Source organism: Rhinolophus sinicus, linkage group LG07 (assembly GCF_036562045.2).
Source record: "Rhinolophus sinicus isolate RSC01 linkage group LG07, ASM3656204v1, whole genome shotgun sequence".
NCBI classification, from domain to species: Eukaryota; Metazoa; Chordata; class Mammalia; order Chiroptera; family Rhinolophidae; genus Rhinolophus; species Rhinolophus sinicus.
In genome coordinates this window covers 70,683,796-70,691,994 of record NC_133757.1, presented here as the reverse complement: position 1 = coordinate 70,691,994, position 8,199 = coordinate 70,683,796, and positions in this window count along the sequence as shown.

The window sequence follows — 8,199 nt, the reverse complement described above, 5'->3', positions numbered from 1 at the left end:
GGCGGTTGGAGCTCCGTGCTCCTAACTCCGAAGGCTGCCCGTTCGATTCCCACATGGGCCAGTGGGCTCTCAGCCACAAGGTTGCTGGTTCAACTCTTTGAGTCCCGCAAGGGATGGTGGGCTGTGCCCCCTGCAACTAGCAACGGCAACTGGACCTGGAGCTGAGCTGCGCCTTCCACAACTAAGACTGAAAAGGACAACTACTTGAAGCTGAACGGCACCCTCCACAACTGGAAGTACACACTGTTCCCCAATAAAGTTCTGTTCCCCTTCCCCAATAAAATCTTAAATAAAAAAAGAGAGAGAAAGAAAGAAACATCCTTATGGGTGAAAGCAAGCGTCTCACCCCAAGCAAAACGGGTTTCTGAAGCTGGCAGGCTATGTGTGTCTTGCTACATACGGTGAAAGGGACAACCTTTGAGATCCCTGACCAAGGACAGGCTCTGCTGCCGACGCATTGGGAACAGATGGACTGTGGGCTCCAATATACCTCTGCCTGCAAATCCCTCAGAAGCTTTCCTTTTGTACGCTTACCTCTTAGCCAGCTTGATGCAGCTCACTCCCTCGTCAACACAGCCTCATTGCTCAGCACACTGCTGCCTAAGTTGCCCCATTTCTGTAGGGTTCATCTCTGACATCAACAAATACTGAGGGATGGGGATGGGGATGACATTGGAAGAAAGGGCTGTTACATCCTTCCCTTCTCATATCGTCTATATCTTGAAAGCCTGAGAACTACACCACGTTTCTCAAATGCCCAGGAAGAAATAGATTATAAAATGGGGCCTAACCCTGGAAAGAGCAGGTTTCTTTGAATCAAGAAAGGCAAGTGAGATAAGTGCCAAATCAGTCTCCTCCACAACAGAAAGCTATGTCTGGGCAGCTTGTTTGGTGATTGAGTTTTTCCATATCTTCCACCCCAACCACCTTCCTGCTGTCTTGCTGTGTATTTTCCTTATAATAAAGTTGTGGTTCTTTTTCCCCACTCCACCCCCATATTCTTATGCATGTGAAATATTGCTCAAAAATACTTTTTTTTACAAAATTAAACAGACTCACCATCTGACTCAGCAATTGTATCCCTAGGTATTACCCAAGAGAAATAAAAATGACATCCACACAAAAACTTCTACACTCATAGTCACCGCAGCATTTTTCACAGCAGCCCAAAGGAGGAAATTATCCATCGGTGAGTGAATGGATGAGTCAAATGTGATATATCCTTACGATGAATACTAGTAAGCAGTAAAAAGAAACAGAGCACTGATACACAGTGCAATGTGAGTAAACCACAAAACCAATATGCTAAGCAAAAGAAGCCAGTCACAAAAGACCACATAGTCTACGATCCAATATCATATGGCATTTGATAGAATGTCCCCAAAAGGCACATCTTTCAAGACAGAAAGTATATCAGTGGTTGTCTTGGGCTGGGAGTAGGAATCCGAAGTGACTGCAAATGAGTCTGAGGTTTCTTTTTAGGGTGATGGAAATGTTTTAAAATTAGATTGTGGTGATGGTCATACAACTCTGTAAATATACAGTAAAATCCATTCAATTGTACATTTAAAACAGGTAAATTTTATGGTATGTACGTTATATATCAATAAAGCTGGGTTTTTGTGTATGTGTGTTTTTTAAAAGATCCCTTTGGCTGCTTTGTGGAAAAGGGCTATATGTAGGGAGAGTTGCTAGATAAAATTCAGTATGCCCAGTTAAATCTGAATTGCAGATAGATACACAACAAATACTTTTTTTAGGATGAGTATGTTCCATGCATTATTTGTCTTGTACAATATTTGTGACATGTCTACACTAAAAAGTTATTTGTTTTACATCCTATGACAGGGATGAACTTTAAGGACATTATGCTGAGTGAAATAAGCCCAACACAAAGTGATAAATACTGTGTAATCACACTCATAGGCAGTCTACAGAGGAGTCAGATTCAGAGACAGAATAGATGGTGGGAGCCAGGGGCTGGAGGAGGGGAGGGGGATATGGGGAGTTTAATCGGGTCAGAGATCATTTTCCGAAGATAGAAGTGCTGGAGACGGTTGGTGGTGGTGGCCGTACAACTATGGGAATGTACTTAATGCCACTGAAGTGTATATTTTAAAATGGTTAAAATGGTAAATTTTATTGTATATATACATACATATATGTATGTATATGTGCCCATATATATAAAACATTAAAGTACTTGTTGTTTATCTGGAATTCAGATCTAACTGGGCATCCTGTATTTTTATTTGCTAAATCTGGTCACCCTCTCACAGGGGTGGAAGTCATGTGATAAATGAGGAAAGTGGTACAGAGCGATCTGTACTAGGACACGGTACAGATGGGGAGACTGAGGCCCAGAGAAGGGTACGCCTTGCCTGAGGTTTGAGTACAAGGATGCCACTTCTGCGGGGATCTAACGTGCAAACTTCTCCCCCAGGCCTTGAGCCAGTGTAGAAAACCAGCCTGCCAGAGACTTCCTACCCAGACCTGGGTGAACTAGCTATGTTAGCAGCTGGGAAAAGGTCAGGCTATAGTAGAACCTGGGGGCAGAGTTCTCCAAGAGGGTGGGGAGGGCCCCCCAAATTGATGGGCCAAAAGGCAGGGGTCAGGGAGTGGGGGTGGGGGAGGGGAATCCACACCTTCCAGCCAAATCAGAGGCCAGTAAAACCAAAGTTTGGTCCATTAGTCTTCACCTGGTAGGTGATGTTACTTCCTGTTCCCTGAGAGGTGGGGCCTCACATCTGGCCAGTGGAAACAAGGCAGGAAAGGTGCTGCCCATGCCTCTCAGAACTAAAGATCCCCTCTAATCAGCAAGTGACCTGAATACCTACTGTGCGCTGCGGGCTTGGTTTCCAGCTTAAGTCCTGGACACAGCCTTCAATCCTATCATTAACAAATATTTACTGGGTACTTACCCAAGTGGAATAATAACTAACATTTATTGAGCAGCTACTATGTTTCAGGCTACGCTACATAGTATGCATTTAACACAGTTCTTATTTTTTTCATCCCTGCTTTCCAGATGGGAAACTGAGGCAGAGGGACACCAGTGGGAGCTGGAATGCCTAAGTGTCAGGCTCCATTTGCCCAAGAGCTTCTCCCTTCCCCTCCCCCCAGCTATGGGGGTAACATACTTATCTATTGCAGGCTTGCTCAGAGCCAGAGGAAGTTCCGGCCTCATTTATTTTTCCCGGAAGCTTGTCAGAAATGCAGAATCACAGCCTCCTCTAGGACACATTAGAACCTGCATTTAAACAAGCTCTCCGTAGGATCCAAGTGTGCATTGTGCTTTGAGAAGCACCTCACTGAAGTGTGATTGCGGTCTGATGGTCTTGGGTTGAATTTCTACCTCTGTAAACTGTGGAGATATGGACAAGTCTGTCTGACTTTGCAACCTTCCCTATAAATTGGTGAGAAATATCAGTACTGATTTGCTAGGGTTGTTTGGCCTAGGTGTTGTATTCATTTCTTATTGCTTCTGTAGCTAATTACCATAAACTTAATGGCTTCAAACAATGCACATTTATTTTTACCACTGTGGAGGCCACAAGTCCAAAATGGGTCTCAATGGGCTGAAATGCAGGTGTTGGTAGAATTGCACTGCTTCTGGAGACTGTAGGGGAGAATCTGTTTTCTTGACTTTTCCAGCTTCTAGAAGCTGCACGCATTCCTGAGCTCATGGTTCCTTCTTCCACCTTCAAAGCCACAATAGTGGAGTCCTTCTCATATTTTTTCCGTCATCACATTTCCTTCTACCTTCTTATGAGGATGCCGTGATTACATGGGGCCCAACCAAATAATCCAGGATCATCTCAAAGCCCTTAATTTAATCACATCTGCAGCATCTATTTTGCCACAAATGTTACCATATTCACCGTTTCTCAGGATTAGGACCTGGTCATCTTTAGGGGCCATTATTCTGCTGACCACAGAGATTAAGGGTATGGCCCCAATAGGGTTAAAGTCCTAGGTCCACTGCTTAAAAGCTGGGTGACCTTGAGTAAGTGACTTTATTTCTCGGTGCCTCAGTTTACTCATCTGAAAACGGGAGTCATAACAGTGCTTGATTTATAAACAGAGCTGCTGTGAAGATTACATGTAGAATATGGGCCAAACCCTCAGCAAAGTGCTTAGCATACTCCTATACTGTGCATGCAGTGAATATTACCAGTGATTATTGTCAGAGGGAGGTGCTTTGGAGGGTTAGAATAAACTTCATCCAGCATAAGGAAGGTAGTCAGGGAAGGCTTCCTGGAAGAAGAGGATTGAGTTAGATGGAGGGGAGGTCTCTTGCACCTGAGGAAACTGCCTGGACAAAGGACTTGAGGTGATCTGTGACTAGTTCCAGGTAGAGACAGAGAGGGAAATGTGGGTGGTAACAGGAGATGAAGCTTCTTGGACACCTCATGGATCTAGGATCTTGAATGCCAGGCTGAGGAGCCCTATAGAACTTCACTCTCAGGGAAAAGGTAGGGTCCCTACCACTATTTGACTATGTGACTTCGAGCCATTTTCTTTACCTTTTATTTGAGATTATAAGGGATATGATCCTTTATTTCACAGTGCTAAATTGTAATTTTCAATATGTCAAACATTTAAAAAAGATGAACACAGGGGTGGCCAGTTAGCTCAGTTAGTTAGAGCGTGGTGCTAATAACACCAAGGTTGCCGGTATGATCCCCGCATGGGCCACTGTGAGCTGTGCCCTCCTTAAAAAAAAAAAAAAGAAAGAAACAAAGAAAAAAAGATGAACACAGTAGCACAATGAACGTGGTGTGTCCTTCTGTGAGTTAGCTATTGCTGTATAACAAATTACCCCAGAACTTAATCACTGAAATAACAAACATTTGTTATCTCATGCAGATTCTGAGGGTCAGGAATCTGGGGTGTTCCAGCTCAGGGTCTCTCATGAGACTGTAATCAAGATACCAGCCAGGGCTGCCTCATCTGAAAGCTCAACTGGGGCTGAAAGAGCCCCTTCCAAGGTGATGGTGTAGCAAGTTCCCTCACATGGCTATTGGCAGGAGGCCTCAGCTACTCACCACGTGGACCTCTCTACAGTGCTGCTTGAGCATCGTCACAACATGGCGGCTGGCTTCCCCACAGTGAGTGACCCCAGGAAGAGCCACAGAGAGAAACCCAGGAAGAGCCACTGTGCCTTTCATATCTACCAGTAGTTTCAAAGCTGTAGACTATTATTTCCGTCCTTTTCCATTTGTTACAAGCAAGTCACTAAGTCCAGCCCACACTCAAGGGGAGGGGAATTAGGCTCCACCTTTGCAATGAGGAGTGTCAAATAATTTATAGACGTATTTTAAAACCACTACAACCATACACCTATGTTCAATGATTGTTAACATTTTCCCATCTATGTTTCATATGTGTGTGTAGGTGAATATATATATATATATATATATATATATATATATATATATATATATATATATTATATATATAATGTGTATGTAAATATATGTACAATTGACCCTTGAACAATGGGGGGGCTTGGGGCACCAACCTTCTGCACAGTCGAAATTCTGTGTATACCTTTGTCTCCCCCCAAAACCTAACTACTAATACTCTCCTGTTGACTGGAAGCCGTAAGGAGTCAATGAACACATATTTTGTTTGTTATGTGTATTATAGACTGTATTCTTACAATAAAGTGAGCTAGAGAAAAGAAAAGGATATTAAGAAAACCACAAGGAAGAGAAAATACATTTACAGTATTTATTTTTTTTAAGTGTGTATAAGTGGACCTATACAGTTCAGACCCATTTTGTTCAAGGGTCAACTGAATATATATCTGTTTTTAAACATTTGAAAGTTTCATACTTCATGACACTTCACCCCCTAAATACTTCAGCATTTCCTAAGAATAAGGACTTTTTATTAAATAGGCAAGATACTTTTATGGCACCAAAGAAAATGCATATTTATTCCACGATACTGTTTAATATCCAATCCATTTTCAATTGTTTTCATTATTCTAAGAAGTTTCTTTTAGCTTTTTTTTTAACCAGGACCACATCAAGATTCATGCACTGCATTAAAGATTATGTTTCTTTAATCCTTTTTAATTAGAATCTTTTATTTTTCACAGCATTGACTTTTTTTTTTTAAAGCTTACTATTGTAATACCTTTAATGGCCCCCTTTTCCTGCCTTTTAAAATTTTTTTTATTGGGGAACAGTATGTTTCTCCAGGGCCCATCAGCTCCAACTTGTTGTCCTTCAATCTAGTCGTGGAGGGTGCAGCTCAGCTCCAAGTCCAGTTGCCATTTTCAATCTTAGTTGCAGGGGGTGCAGCCCACCATCCCATGGGGAATTGAACCGGCAACCTTGCTTGTTGTTAAGAGCTCACGCTCTAACCAAGTGATCCATTCGGCTACCCCTCCAGCAGCTCAGTGGCAGCTCAATGGCAGCTCATTGTCTTCAATCTAGTTGTGGAGGGCACAGCTCACTGGCCCATGTAGGAATCGAACTGGCAACCCTGTTGTTCAGAGCTTACACTCTCACTGAGCCATCTGGCCACCCCACATCATTGACTTTTTGGAGTGACCAGGCCAGTTGGCTTAAAGAATGTGTCACACGATGGTTTGTTCCATTTGTTTCTCCACCCCTTGTTCCTGTAAGTTAGGCCTAGAGGTTGAATTCAATCACCTTGTATTTTTAAGTATTATTTTCTATTGTAAAAGTCATAATGCTCCATTACATAAAATTTGGAAACTAAGAAAAAAGGAAGAAAAATCCCTTATGATCTCCCCAATCCAAATAACCAATGTTAGACTTTTTCCCTTCTTTGCCATGTTTTTCCATAGCGGTATGTTTACATCCTATAAACAGGTGGGCAGACACTGTCATCTATTGCATTTTTACTCAGTGCTGTAGTGTGGTAGACAGCCTCCAAGGTGGACCCCAGTGACCTCAGCCTCCTCGTATTCACATCACTGTGAAGTCAGCTCCCACATTGTACCATGGATGGTCTCTGTTACTAATAAGAATGGCAGAAGTGATGGTATAGCAAGTTTAATATTAGGTCATTAAAAAAAAGACTGCAGCTTCCTTCTTGGGCATCTCTCTCTCTCTCTCTCTCTCTCTCTCTCTCTCTCTCTCTCTCTCCCTCCCTCTCTCTCTCTGGTGGAATCCAGCTGCCATGTAGTGAGGACACTCAAGCAGTCTGTAGAAAGGTTCATATAGAAAGTACCTCAGGACTCTAGTCAAGAGCCAGTAAGGAACTGGGGCCTGCCAACAACCATTTGAGCGAGCTTTGACGTAGACCCTCCTTGTCAAGACTTCAGGTGAGACCTTAGCCCCAGCCAACAGCTTGAGTGCAAGAACATGAAAGCCTTGAGCCAGAATCACTCAGCTAAGCCTTTCCTGAGTCCTGATGCACAGAAATTATGAGATGTTTGTTATTGTAAGCTGCTAAATTGGGGGATAATATGTTACATAATAATTAATTACTAACACATCTTCTCAAGGATTTTTCCCTTGCTACTTTTTAATTCTCATGATCACACTTTCTGATGGTTACAGAATATTCCATAGAGGGGATGATCAGACCACACATTACTTGCTCTTAGCTGAGAATCTTCTCTTTTCACTCACCCTGCTCCTGGCACCATGTTTGGTGAATAAGCTATCACTTCAGGACCCTTCCCTTTGCTATTTCCTCTGCCTGGAACACTCTTCTCCCAGCTATCCCCGTGGTTTGGTCCCTTGTCTCCTTCAGAGGTCTCTATTCAAATGTCAGACCTTACTAGCCTATCTAAAAGAGAACGCACATCACTCGATTCTTTTCTCCTACAGTATTTTTCTTCATAGAAGTGATCACGACCTGGCATTATTTCCTTGTTTAACAGCTGTATCACTATTTCACTGTGAGCCCCTCAGAAGCAGAAGCCTGTCTGTCTTGTTCCCTGCTATGACTCCACTGACCTTACACATAGTAGATGCTCAGTAAATGATTGGGGAATGACTGCTCTCACACTCTACTGCATGGAGGAAACGCAACCATGAGAATTCTTCCTAAAGTGTGTGTGTGTGTGTACGTGTGTATAATTTTTTCTTTTGCTGGAGTATTTTAAAGCACATCTCAGATGTAATTTCACCCGTAAATACCTCAGAATGCATCTCCAAAAAAAAGACGTAACTTAACCTATTTAAACTTAACTACCACGCCATTAGCACC